Genomic DNA, 14,411 nt, shown 5'->3' on the forward strand with positions numbered 1-14,411 from the left:
GCTCAGTCAGCATTTTCACTTCATGGCTCTTCATACTGAAAGCTGCTCAGTATGCTGTCACTATGCAGAATGCTTCCTGAGCATATAGGTTGCCAGTATTCTTCATATTTTGAGAAAATGAAAACTTGGCAGTAATTCTTTAAAGTTTTATCAAGGAACTCATGTTGGCCATGAATTACACAAACTTGTGAATGTACAAGAAGAGTTATGGCTGCCTGAGCAGGTGTGCACCAGAGAATAACCAATAAGGGAATATACAGAAGGAAAAATATATTTTTAAGGATGAGAATTCAGTTTTAGAACATGTTTTATGTTTAAAATGGTGGAAAGGACAAAACATTACTGTCATTGGTGACTAAGCTGTCCTTGTCTAATACTCTGTCTGACTGGTACATAATGATTAGGTGTATGAGATTTTTATATTCATTGGGGAATCTCTCAACCTGTAAAGGACCAGAGAGCACCAGGGAAATACAGTGGACCCCCGCATAACGATTACCTCCGAATGCGACCAATTATGTAAGTGTATTTATGTAAGTACATTTGTACGTGTATGTTTGGGGGTCTGAAATGGACTAATCTACTTCACAATATTTCTTATGGGAACAAATTCGGTCAGTACTGGCACCTGAACATACTTCTGGAGTGAAAAAATATCGTTAACTGGGGGTCCACTGTAGAAGGTAATCAAGTTTGATACAGGGAAGAGGAGGATAGCTCCACCCTTGAAGGGTGAATGAATTAGAATTGTATGTATAACCATAGCATACAAATAGTTCCTCATATGAATCATTATTTTGAATGACCTTCAAGTGAAATTTATTTTGCAAATGTTTTGCATCAGTACCCTGATTATTCATAACTAGAATAAGTAGTAATAGACAAGCAAAGGAACCAATCATTTGTTTGAACATTTCTTTAAAGAGTCACATAAAACATGTGCAAAAAACGGAATATCAAGCAAGGTTATTTTTACCGTAGATTATAATTTGCTGTTGATGTGATGTTTATTATTATAGATTGTTATGACATAGGTGATAATGTACCAGTGATGCTATTCAATGAATTTCCATTTAGCTTTAAGGGTCATCTTATTGTACAATGTAATTAACTTTCTAAGAGAAAATTCTTCAGAATACAAAATGTATACAGGAGGTCAACTTGTAAACTCCACAAACTACACCCACCAGAGCTACAAACGAGGCATTAATGAACCGTAAAAATTTCAAAAACTGTTTTGCTGTAATATCATGTTAGAAACATCTGTATTTTGTATTACAGAACAGGCTTTTTTTTGTGTAAGATTGGGACTTTCTGTATTCCCAGTTTCATTGTGATGTAGAAATGAATAAATATTAACACAATATGGTCACATTTGATGTTCGTACTTCATGAAATTATCCCAGATTTAGCACTTTTATGGGATTAACACTATGTATTATACTAGTCTTTTGCTTCTCCCATCCTTAATGTCCATCCAGTCTTCCCAGTACCTTTTTACACCTTTCCTTTGTCTCATCATTCATTGTATTTTTTTTGTCACTGTGCTTGAATATTATACACATTAATAAGCTAAATTTGCCACTTTTGTTCCATCTCCCACTATCTTGTAGGGTGGCAACTCCCAGGTGAGAAAGGCTAGTTTTGTCTGTGTTTATTTTATAACAAAGTAAGTCCTCACTTGTCCTGCTTGCCCACCAGACTCTTACAAAAGTACTCTCACTGTACTCCTTTTATATTATGTGTTTACTATGAAAAATGTCCCTTTTTATACTTATTATTTCATAATATTCAAAGGCAGTTATTATTATTAGTGGTGAGGAATGTGCCTAATTTTTGGGATTTAAATGACAGTAACTAACTACCAACAGAAATATTCTGTACCGTATACAGTATAGTAAATAATTTAAGAATACAGAGGAAGAGAAGTTGATGAGCATATCAGCATGGACATCAATATTTGCTCGCTCAGGTAAGGAGGATTGTTAATTATTATTAATTTGGTGTCCCCAGTAGAAGGAAAATGCCTTCTAACATTATCTTTTGTATTTTTAGCTCCACTTCATCTCGTTTGTTTTAAAACCACAAATTCACATTGTTTAAAAACTGAAAATACTCATGAAAATTTCTTAATTAATATTTTCTATTGGAAGTGGGACACAGATCTACTTAATGGGAGATGACATGGGTGTTAAAAAATTATATGCACAGTATATATATATACAGTGTGTATTATATGCATAATATACAGTGGAACCTCTACTTATGAGGGCATCCACATGCGAGTTTTTCCAGATACGAGCAGTATCCTGGAATTCCACTGGAACAGATTAATTCCATTTCAGTTAATTTAAATGAGGAAAATTGACTCTGCAAATGAGCAAATCCAGATGCTAGCAAGGTCACGAAATGAATTAAACTCATAAGTAGAGGTTCCACTGTATACATATATACAGCGTGTATTATATGCACAGTACAGTGGTACCTCGAATTTCAGCCATAATTCGTTCCAGAAGGCTGTTCGAGTGCCATTACCGAACGAATTTGTTCCCATAAGGAATAATGTAAATTAGATTAGTCTGTTTCAGACCTTCAAAAATACACTTACAAAAGCACTTAAAATAATACACCTACGTAATTGTTCAAGTTGGGAGCTGTACGAAACTCTGGGTACCACTGTATGTATATTTATACAGTATGTATGTATGTATGTATGTATGTATGTATGTATGTATGTATGTATGTATATATGTATATATGTATATATGTATATATGTATGTATATATGTATATATGTATATATGTATATATGTATATATGTATATATGTATATATGTATATATATATATATATATGTATATATGTATATATATATATATATATGTATATATATATATATATATATATATATATATATATATTTTTTGTTTTTTTTTCAACAAGTCGGCCGTCTCCCACCGAGGCAGGGTGACCCAAAAAAGAAAGAAAATCTCCAAAAAGAAAATACTTTCATCATCATTCAACACTTTCACCACACTCACAAATTATCACTGTTTTTGCAGAGGTGCTCAGAATACAACAGTTTAGAAGCATACACATATAAAGATACACAACATATCCCTCCAAACTGCCAATATCCCAAACCCCTCCTTTAAAGTGCAGGCATTGTACTTCCCATTTCCAGGACTCAAGTCCGACTATGTGAAAATAACCGGTTTCCCTGAATCCCTTCACTAAATATTACCCTGCTCACACTCCAACAGATCGTCAGGTCCCAAGTACCATTCGTCTCCATTCACTCCTATCTAGCACGCTCACGCACACTTGCTGGAAGTCCAAGCCCCTCGCCCACAAAACCTCCTTTACCCCCTCTCTCCAACCCTTTCGAGGACGACCCCTACCCCTCCTTCCTTCCCCTATAGATTTATATGCTTTCCATGTCATTCTACTTTGATCCATTCTCTCTAAATGACCAAACCACCTCAACAGCCCCTCTTCTGCCCTCTGACTAATGCTTTTATTAACTCCACACCTTTTCCTAATTTCCACACTCTGAATTTTCTGCATAATATTTACACCACACATTGCCCTTAGACAGGACATCTCCACTGCCTCCAACCGTCTCCTCGCTGTTGCATTTACCACCCAAGCTTCACATCCATATAAGAGTGTTGGTACTACTATACTTTCATACATTCCCTTCTTTGCCTCCATAGATAACGTTTTTTGACTCCACATATACCTCAACGCACCACTCACCTTTTTTCTCTCATCAATTCTATGATTAACCTCATCCTTCATAAATTCATCCGCTGGCACGTCAACTCCCAAATATCTGAAAACATTTACTTCTTCCATATTCCTCCTCCCCAATTTGATATCCAATTTTTCTTTATCTAAATCATTTGATACTCTCATCACCTTACTCTTTTCTATGTTCACTTTCAACTTTCTACCTTTACACGCATTCCCAAACTCATCCACTAACCTTTGCAATTTTTCTTTAGAATCTCCCATAAGCACAGTATCATCAGCAAAAAGTAACTGTGTCAATTCTCATTTTGAATTTGATTCCCCATAATTTAATCCCACCCCTCTCCCAAACACCCTAGCATTTACTTCTTTTACAACCCCATCTATAAATATATTAAACAACCATGGTGACATTACACATCCCTGTCTAAGACCTACTTTTACCGGGAAGTATTCTCCCTCTCTTCTACACACCCTAACCTGAGCCTCACTATCCTCATAAAAACTCTTTACAGCATTTAGTAACTTACCACCTATTCCATATACTTGCAACATCTGCCACATTGCTCCTCTATCCACTCTATCATATGCCTTTTCTAAATCCATAAATGCAATAAAAACTTCCCTACCTTTATCTAAATAATGTTCACATATATGCTTCAATGTAAACACTTGATCTACACATCCCCTACCCACTCTGAAACCTCCCTGCTCATCCGCAATCCTACATTCTTTCTTAACTCTAATTCTTTCAATTATAACCCTACCGTATACTTTTCCTGGTATACTCAGTAAACTTATTCCTCTATAATTTTTACGGTCTCTTGTCCCCTTTCCCTTTATATAAAGGGACTATACATGCTCTCTGCCAATCCCTAGGTACCTTCCTCTCTTTCATACATTTATTAAACAAAAGTACCAACCACTCCAACACTATATCCCCCCCTGCTTTTAACATTTCTGTCATGATTCTATCAGTTCCAGCTGCTTTACCCCCTTTCATTCTACGTAATGCCTCACGTACCTCCCCCACACTTACATTCTGCTCTTCTTCACTCCTAAAAGATGGTATACCTCCCTGACCAGTGCATGAAATTACCACCTCCCTTTCTTCCTCAACATTTAAAAGTTCCTCAAAATATTCTCGCCATCTACCTAATACCTCCCTCTCCCCATCTACTAACTCCCCTACTCTATTTTTAACTGACAAATCCATATTTTCCCTAGGCTTTCTTAACTTGTTTAACTCACTCCAAAATTTTTTCTTATTTTCATTAAAATTTCTTGACAGTGCCTCTCCCACTCTATCATCTGCTCTCCTTTTGCACTCTCTCACCACTCTCTTCACCTTTCTTTTACTGTCCATATACTCTGCTTTTCTTATAACACTTCTGCTTTGTAAAAACCTCTCATAAGCTAACTTTTTCTCTTTTATCACACCCTTTACTTCATCATTCCACCAATCACTCCTCTTTCCACCTGCCCCCACCCTCCTATAGCCACAAACTTCTGCCCCGCATTCTAATACCGCATTTTTAAAACTATTCCAACCCTCTTCAACCCCCCCACTACTCATCTTTGCACTAGCCCACCTTTCTGCCAACAGTCGCTTATATCTCCCCCGAACTTCCTCCTCCCTTAGTTTATACACTTTCACCTCCCTCTTACTTGTTGTTGCCACCTTCCTCTTTTCCCATTTACCTCTTACTCTAACTGTAGCTACAACTAAATAATGATCCGATACATCAGTTGCCCCTCTATAAACATGTACATCCTGGAGCCTACCCATCAACCTTTTATCCACCAATACATAATCTAACAACCTACTTTCATTACGTGCTACATCATACCTTGTATATTTATTTATCCTCTTTTTCATAAAATATGTATTACTTATTACCAAATCTCTTTCTACACATAGCTCAATTAAAGGCTCCCCATTTACATTTACCCCTGGCACCCCAAATTTACCTACTACTCCCTCCATAACATTTTTACCCACTTTAGCATTGAAATCCCCAACCACCATTACTCTCACACTTGATTCAAAACTCCCCATGCATTCACTCAACATTTCCCAAAATCTCTCTCTCTCTCTTCTTTCTTCTCCAGGTGCATACACGCTTACTATAACCCACTTTTCACATCCAATCTTTATTTTACTCCACATAATCCTTGAATTAATACATTTATAGTCCCTCTTTTCCTACCATAGCTTATCCTTCAACATTATTGCTACTCCTTCTTTAGCTCTAACTCTATTTGAAACCCCTGACCTAATCCCATTTATTCCTCTCCATTGAAACTCTCCCACCCCCTTCAGCTTTGTTTCACTTAAAGCCAGGACATCCAGCTTCTTCTCATTCATAACATCCACAATCATCTCTTTCTTATCATTTGCACAACATCCACGCACATTCAGACTTCCCACTTTGACAATTTTCTTCTTCTTATTCTTTTTAGTAATCTTTACAGGAAAAGGGGTTACTAGCCCATTGTTCCCGGCATTTTAGTTGACTTTTACAACACACATGGCTTAAGGAGGAAAGATTCTTATTCCACTTCCCCATGGATATAAAAGGAAAAGTAATAAGACCAAGAACTTTTTTTTTTTTTTTTTTTCAACAAGTCGGCCGTCTCCCACCGAGGCAGGGTGACCCAAAAAAGAAAGAAAATCCCCAGAAAGAAAATACTTTCATCATCATTCAACACTTTCACCACACTCGCACATTATCACTGTTTTTGCAGAGGTGCTCAGAATACAACAGTTTAGAAGCATACACATATAAAGATACACAACATATCCCTCCAAACTGCCAATATCCCAAACCCCTCCTTTAAAGTGCAGGCATTGTACTTCCCATTTCCAGGACTCAAGTCCGACTATATGAAAATAACTGGTTTCCCTGAATCCCTTCACTAAATATTACCCTGCTCACACTCCAACAGATCGTCAGGTCCCAAATACCATTCGTCTCCATTCACTCCTATCTAACATGCTCATGCACGCTTGCTGGAAGTCCAAGCCCCTTGCCCACAAAACCTCCTTTACCCCCTCTCTCCAACCCTTTCGAGGACAACCCCTACCCCGCCTTCCTTCCCCTATAGATTTATATGCTTTCCATGTCATTCTACTTTGATCCATTCTCTCTAAATGACCAAACCACCTCAACAACCCCTCTTCTGCCCTCTGACTAATACTTTTATTAACTCCACACCTTATCCTAATTTCCACACTCTGAATTTTCTGCATAATATTTATGTTGTGTATCTATATGTATATGTTGTGTATCTTTATACGTATATGCTTCTAAACTGTTGTATTCTGGGCACCTCTGCAAAAGCAGTGATAATGTGTGAGTGTGGTGAAAGTGTTGAATGATGATGAAAGTATTTTCTTTTTGGGGATTTTCTTTCTTTTTTGGGTCACCCTGCCTCGGTGGGAGACGACCAACTTGTTGAAAATATATATATATATATATATATATATATATATATATATATATATATATATATATATATATATATATATATATATATATATATATATATATATATATATATATATATATATATATATTATACATATATATATATATATATATATACATATATATATGTATACATATGTATATATATATGTATATATATATGTATATATATATATATATGTATATATATATATGGGGTCGAAGAGGTATGGGGTAGGTTTAAAAATGTAGTGTTAGAGTGTTCAGCAGAAGTTTGTGGTTACAGGAAAGTGGGTGCAGGAGGGAAGAGGAGCGATTGGTGGAATGATGATGTAAAGAGAGTAGTAAGGGAGAAAAAGTTAGCATATGAGAAGTTTTTACAAAGTAGAAGTGATGCAAGGAGGGAAGAGTATATGTAGAAAAAGAGAGAAGTTAAGAGAGTGGTGAAGCAATGTAAAAAGAGAGCAAATGAGAGAGTGGGTGAGATGTTATCAACAAATTTTGTTGAAAATAAGAAAAAGTTTTGGAGTGAGATTAACAAGTTAAGAAAGCCTAGAGAACAAATGGATTTGTCAGTTAAAAATAGGAGAGGAGAGTTATTAAATGGAGAGTTAGAGGTATTGGGAAGATGGAAGGAATATTTTGAGGAATTGTTAAATGTTGATGAAGATAGGGAAGCTGTGATTTCGTGTATAGGGCAAGGAGGAATAACATCTTGTAGGAGTGAGGAAGAGCCAGTTGTGAGTGTGGGGGAAGTTCGTGAGGCAGTAGGTAAAATGAAAGGGGGTAAGGCAGCCGGGATTGATGGGATAAAGATAGAAATGTTAAAAGCAGGTGGGGATATAGTTTTGGAGTGGTTGGTGCAATTATTTAATAAATGTATGGAAGAGGGTAAGGTACCTAGGGATTGGCAGAGAGCATGCATAGTTCCTTTGTATAAAGGCAAAAGGGATAAAAGAGAGTGCAAAAATTATAGGGGGATAAGTCTGTTGAGTGTACCTGGTAAAGTGTATGGTAGAGTTATAATTGAAAGAATTAAGAGTAAGACGGAGAATAGGATAGCAGATGAACAAGGAGGCTTTAGGAAAGGTAGGGGGTGTGTGGACCAGGTGTTTACAGTGAAACATATAAGTGAACAGTATTTAGATAAGGCTAAAGAGGTCTTTGTGGCATTTATGGATTTGGAAAAGGCGTATGACAGGGTGGATAGGGGGGCAATGTGGCAGATGTTGCAAGTGTATGGTGTAGGAGGTAGGTTACTGAAAGCAGTGAAGAGTTTTTACGAGGATAGTGAGGCTCAAGTTAGAGTATGTAGGAAAGAGGGAAATTTTTTCCCAGTAAAAGTAGGCCTTAGACAAGGATGTGTGATGTCACCGTGGTTGTTTAATATATTTATAGATGGGGTTGTAAGAGAAGTAAATGCGAGGGTCTTGGCAAGAGGCGTGGAGTTAAAAGATAAAGAATCACACACAAAGTGGGAGTTGTCACAGCTGCTCTTTGCTGATGACACTGTGCTCTTGGGAGATTCTGAAGAGAAGTTGCAGAGATTGGTGGATGAATTTGGTAGGGTGTGCAAAAGAAGAAAATTAAAGGTGAATACAGGAAAGAGTAAGGTTATGAGGATAACAAAAAGATTAGGTGATGAAAGATTGAATATCAGATTGGAGGGAGAGAGTATGGAGGAGGTGAACGTATTCAGATATTTGGGAGTGGACGTGTCAGCGGATGGGTCTATGAAAGATGAGGTGAATCATAGAATTGATGAGGGAAAAAGAGTGAGTGGTGCACTTAGGAGTCTGTGGAGACAAAGAACTTTGTCCTTGGAGGCAAAGAGGGGAATGTATGAGAGTATAGTTTTACCAACGCTCTTATATGGGTGTGAAGCGTGGGTGATGAATGTTGCAGCGAGGAGAAGGCTGGAGGCAGTGGAGATGTCATGTCTGAGGGCAATGTGTGGTGTGAATATAATGCAGAAAATTCGTAGTTTGGAAGTTAGGAGGAGGTGCGGGATTACCAAAACTGTTGTCCAGAGGGCTGAGGAAGGGTTGTTGAGGTGGTTCGGACATGTAGAGAGAATGGAGCGAAACAGAATGACTTCAAGAGTGTATCAGTCTGTAGTGGAAGGAAGGCGGGGTAGGGGTCGGCCTAGGAAGGGTTGGAGGGAGGGGGTAAAGGAGGTTTTGTGTGCGAGGGGCTTGGACTTCCAGCAGGCATGCGTGAGCGTGTTTGATAGGAGTGAATGGAGACAAATGGTTTTTAATACTTGACGTGCTGTTGGAGTGTGAGCAAAGTAACATTTATGAAGGGATTCAGGGAAACCGGCAGGCCGGACTTGAGTCCTGGAGATGGGAAGTACAGTGCCTGCACTCTGAAGGAGGGATGTTAATGTTGCAGTTTAAAAACTGTAGTGTAAAGCACCCTTCTGGCAAGACAGTGATGGAGTGAATGATGGTGAAAGTTTTTCTTTTTCGGGCCACCCTGCCTTGGTGGGAATCGGCCGGTGTGATAAAAAAAAAAAAAAAAAAAAAAAAAAAAAAAATAATAAAAAAAAAAAAATATATATACGTATATATATATATACAGTGGACCCCCGGTTAACGAACTTTTTTCACTCCAGAAGTATGTTCAGGTGCCAGTACTGACCGAATTTTTTCCCATAAGGAATATTGTGAAGTAGATTAGTCCATTTCAGACCCCCAAACATACACGTACAAACGCACTTACATAAATACACTTACATAATTGGTCGCATTTGGAGGTGATCGTTAAGCGGGGGTCCACTGTATATATATATGTATATATGTATGTATATAAGCGACTATTGGCAGAAAGGTGGGCTAGTGCAAAGATGAGTAGTGGGGGGGTTGAAGAGGGTTGGAATAGTTTTAAAAATGCAGTATTAGAATGTGGGGCAGAAGTTTGTGGTTATAGGAGGGTGGGGGCAGAAGGAAAGAGGAGTGATTGGTGGAATGATGAAGTAAAGGGTGTGATAAAAGAGAAAAAGGTAGCTTACGAGAGGTTTTTACAAAGCAGAAGTGTTATAAGAAGAGCAGAGTATATGGAGAGTAAAAGAAAGGTGAAGAGAGTGGTGAGAGAGTGCAAAAGGAGAGCAGATGAAAGAGTGGGAGAAGCACTGTCAAGAAATTTTAATGAAAATAAGAAAAAATTTTGGAGTGAGTTAAACAAGTTAAGAAAACCTAGGGAAAGTATGGATTTGTCAGTTAAAAACAGAGTAGGGGAGTTAGTAGATGGGGAGAGGGAGGTATTAGGTAGATGGCAAGAATATTTTGAGGAACTTTTAAATGTTAAGGAAGAAAGGGAGGTGGTAATTTCATGCACTGGCCAGGGAGGTATACCATCTTTTAGGAGTGAAGAAGAGCAGAATGTAAGTGTGGTGGAGGTACGTGAGGCATTACGTAGAATGAAAGGGGGTAAAGCAGCTGGAACTGATGGGATCATGACAGAAATGTTAAAAGCAGGGGGGGATATAGTGTTGGAGTGGTTGGTACTTTTGTTTAATAAATGTATGAAAGAGGGGAAGGTACCTAGGGATTGGCAGAGAGCATGTATAGTCCCTTTATATAAAGGGAAAGGGGACAAAAGAGATTGTAAAAATTATAGAGGAATAAGTTTACTGAGTATACCAGGAAAAGTATACGGTAGGGTTATAATTGAAAGAATTAGAGGCAAGACAGAATGTAGAATTGCGGACGAGCAAGGAGGCTTCAGAGTGGGTAGGGGATGTGTAGATCAAGTGTTTACATTGAAGCATATATGTGAACAGTATTTAGATAAAGGTAGGGAAGTTTTTATTGCATTTATGGATTTAGAAAAGGCATATGATAGAGTGGATAGAGGAGCAATGTGGCAGATGTTGCAAGTATATGGAATAGGTGGTAAGTTACTAAATGCTGTAAAGAGCTTTTATGAGGATAGTGAGGCTCAGGTTAGGGTGTGTAGAAGAGAGGGAGAATACTTCCCGGTAAAAGTAGGTCTTAGACAGGGATGTGTAATGTCACCATGGTTGTTTAATATATTTATAGATGGGGTTGTAAAAGAAGTAAATGCTAGGGTGTTCGGGAGAGGGGTGGGATTAAATTATGGGGAATCAAATTCCAAATGGGAATTGACACAGTTACTTTTTGCTGATGATACTGTGCTTATGGGAGATTCTAAAGAAAAATTGCAAAGGTTAGTGGATGAGTTTGAGAATGTGTGTAAAGGTAGAAAGTTGAAAGTGAACATAGAAAAGAGTAAGGTGATGAGGGTATCAAATGATTTAGATAAAGAAAAATTGGATATCAAATTGGGGAGGAGGAGTATGGAAGAAGTGAATGTTTTCAGATACTTGGGAATTGACGTGTCGGCGGATGGATTTATGAAGGATGAGGTTAATCATAGAATTGATGAGGGAAAAAAGGTGAGTGGTGCATTGAGGTATATGTGGAGTCAAAAAACGTTATCTATGGAGGCAAAGAAGGGAATGTATGAAAGTATAGTAGTACCAACACTCTTATATGGATGTGAAGCTTGGGTGGTAAATGCAGCAGCGAGGAGACGGTTGGAGGCAGTGGAGATGTCCTGTCTAAGGGCAATGTGTGGTGTAAATATTATGCAGAAAATTCGGAGTGTGGAAATTAGGAGAAGGTGTGGAGTTAATAAAAGCATTAGTCAGAGGGCAGAAGAGGGGTTGTTGAGGTGGTTTGGTCATTTAGAGAGAATGGATCAAAGTAGAATGACATGGAAAGCATATAAATCTATAGGGGAAGGAAAGAGGGGTAGGGGTCGTCCTCGAAAGGGTTGGAAAGAGGAGGTAAAGGAGGTTTTGTGGGTGAGGGGCTTGGACTTCCAGCAAGCGTGCATGAGCGTGTTAGATAGGAGTGAATGGAGACGAATGATACTTGGAACCTGACGATCTGTTGGAGTGTGAGCAGGATAATATTTAGTGAAGGGATTCAGGGAAACCGGTTATTTTCATATAGTCGGACTTGAGTCCTGGAAATGGGAAGTACAATGCCTGCACTTTAAAGGAGGGGTTTGGGATATTGGCAGTTTGGAGGGATATGTTGTGTATCTCTATACGTATATGCTTCTAAACTTGTATTCTGAGCACCTCTGCAAAAGCAGTGATAATGTGTGAGTGTGGTGAAAGTGTTGAATGATGATGAAAGTATTTTCTTTTTGGGGATTTTCTTTCTTTTTTTTTGGGTCACCCTGCCTCGGTGGGAGACGACCAACTTGTTGAAAAAAAAAAAAAATGTATGTATGTATGTATGTATGTATGGTAGTGTGTGCAAAAGGTTGTGTACCTCATGGGTTCAGGTTGATTTCTATACTTCTTGTGAATGTGAATTTGGATGCAGAGTTGTCAATTGTTAATGGTTGTGCTAAGGTGCTTATGTATTATGTAATGCATCTCTGGTCTGTTTTATCATGCAGTACTTTATGCAGCTGATGATAATGCAGCATTGCTTGGTCCAGAATCTTCTTCAGACAAGTGCTTTTAGGATCCTTTTCAGTGAATAATTCTGAATAAAATTGCTCATACAACCTCTTCAGTGTTAACTGTTTATCTATAGACTCTTCTTTTTCATTCTCTTATTATACCTGCTTTTCTCTCTCTCTCTTAACTGGAAATTAAACTCTTTCAGCTCTTCTTCTTGGAATACTGTGTAGCTCACTGGTAAGAGCATTTGACTCGCAATTTCATGGTCCTGGGTTTGATTTCTTGGCATGGAGAAACATAAGGGCAAGTTTCTTTCTGCTCCTGCTCACCCTGCCCACCTGGTAATAAAAATAGTGTAGCCTACTGTTGTGGGTTGCATTCAGGGGGGGGAAAATATGTTAGTAAACTCCAGTCCATCTGGATTATTAAAGTTTGCATAAGAAAACACTCAAGTTATGTGTAAGAGTCTCCAGTAACTGCTGGAAGTATATGGAGTGTTGGCTAAATGGTATCTGTATACCTAATGATGGTAATTAAGAAAATGCAACTTGTTTCTCATCATCCTCTTGATAACAAATCATTTACATCATCTTTAATGTCTTCAAAGCCTTTAACCAAACCCTACAATCCTTGCCAGAGCTACAGTTTCCTACACCTGACTTCCTTGCTGTGGAAAAAGCAAAGAAATTGGTCACTACAGATGACTCCACTCTGCATTTATGGTTGGTTGGCTCACTTCATCCCATAACATTTTAGTGTGTGCAAGTGCCATAAAACTGCAATGTTAAAGTTGTGCCAGAACGTGGGTACTCCAGTTTCGGATTTGTTGTTTATTGCTGTGTAATAACAATATCATATTGGGTGGTAAAAGCAGTCTTCACATTCGGGTAGAGAAACTTAGATTACAAGATGACTGTAGGAATTATTAAAAATAAGTAAAACCACCTGGGCAGGTAGATCTTCATCTATAGGAATAATTTTCTATATTCCTCTTGGCACTTTTAGCATCATTAACATTCCTCTTAGATTCCATAGTTATTATTCAGAGATGGGGTGATGAAAACCTACAAAATCTTTAGATAAACAGGAAAGAGTGAGGCACAAGGGGAGTCCCAGAAAACATCTGTAGATGGTGTACATGGCAGTGGGTTAGGGAGGAGTTATGGCCTCACAAACACTCGACCCATAGACCAAACAGGTTAGCTTGTGTCGGAGGAGAAAATTCTACAGCACATAGTACTCAGGTTAAGCGCATTAGCTGAGTCTTTTAAATATTTAGACATATACATGTGTTGTCTAAATTTTCCCATGCTTTCAGATATTATAGTTGTGTTGTTGGAATTGCATTCCAGCTAAATTATGTAGTCTGAAGTTGCATTGTAAGAGGATTTTCTACAAATTGTTCTAATATATGTTCAGTTTTTTTGTTTTGAGAGGTGTAGTGAAATTATTTGCATAACTCCCCATAGGTTGAGAAGTATTGCAGTAGTATGTGAAAAAACAAATATACAATGTTGAAAGTCAGAAAAAACCTGTACCATCATTATTAGGGAAACTTTAAATAGAAATTATTATAGATTTGCCATTTATTTCATTGAATCAAACCAAACATGCAATGAACCAATGTGTCTGCCATTATGAGTCAAACACACTATTACATTGTAAAAATAAACTTTATCTTGTGTGATTGTTAATTTAATGATTGTTAGTTACTCTTCTAACATACACTACTCTCATTATGT

General features: G+C 37.8%; 1 protein-coding gene across 16 annotated transcripts in view; it reads left to right on the top strand.

The window, feature by feature from the left end:
- Positions 1-14,411, top strand: part of LOC128687353 (cAMP-regulated phosphoprotein 21) — a 369,078-nt gene that overhangs the window by 228,568 nt on the left and 126,099 nt on the right. The gene's annotated exons all lie outside the window — the stretch shown is intronic.

The sequence above is a fragment of the Cherax quadricarinatus genome, chromosome 40, assembly GCF_038502225.1.
Source record: "Cherax quadricarinatus isolate ZL_2023a chromosome 40, ASM3850222v1, whole genome shotgun sequence".
Classification (NCBI taxonomy): domain Eukaryota; kingdom Metazoa; phylum Arthropoda; class Malacostraca; order Decapoda; family Parastacidae; genus Cherax; species Cherax quadricarinatus.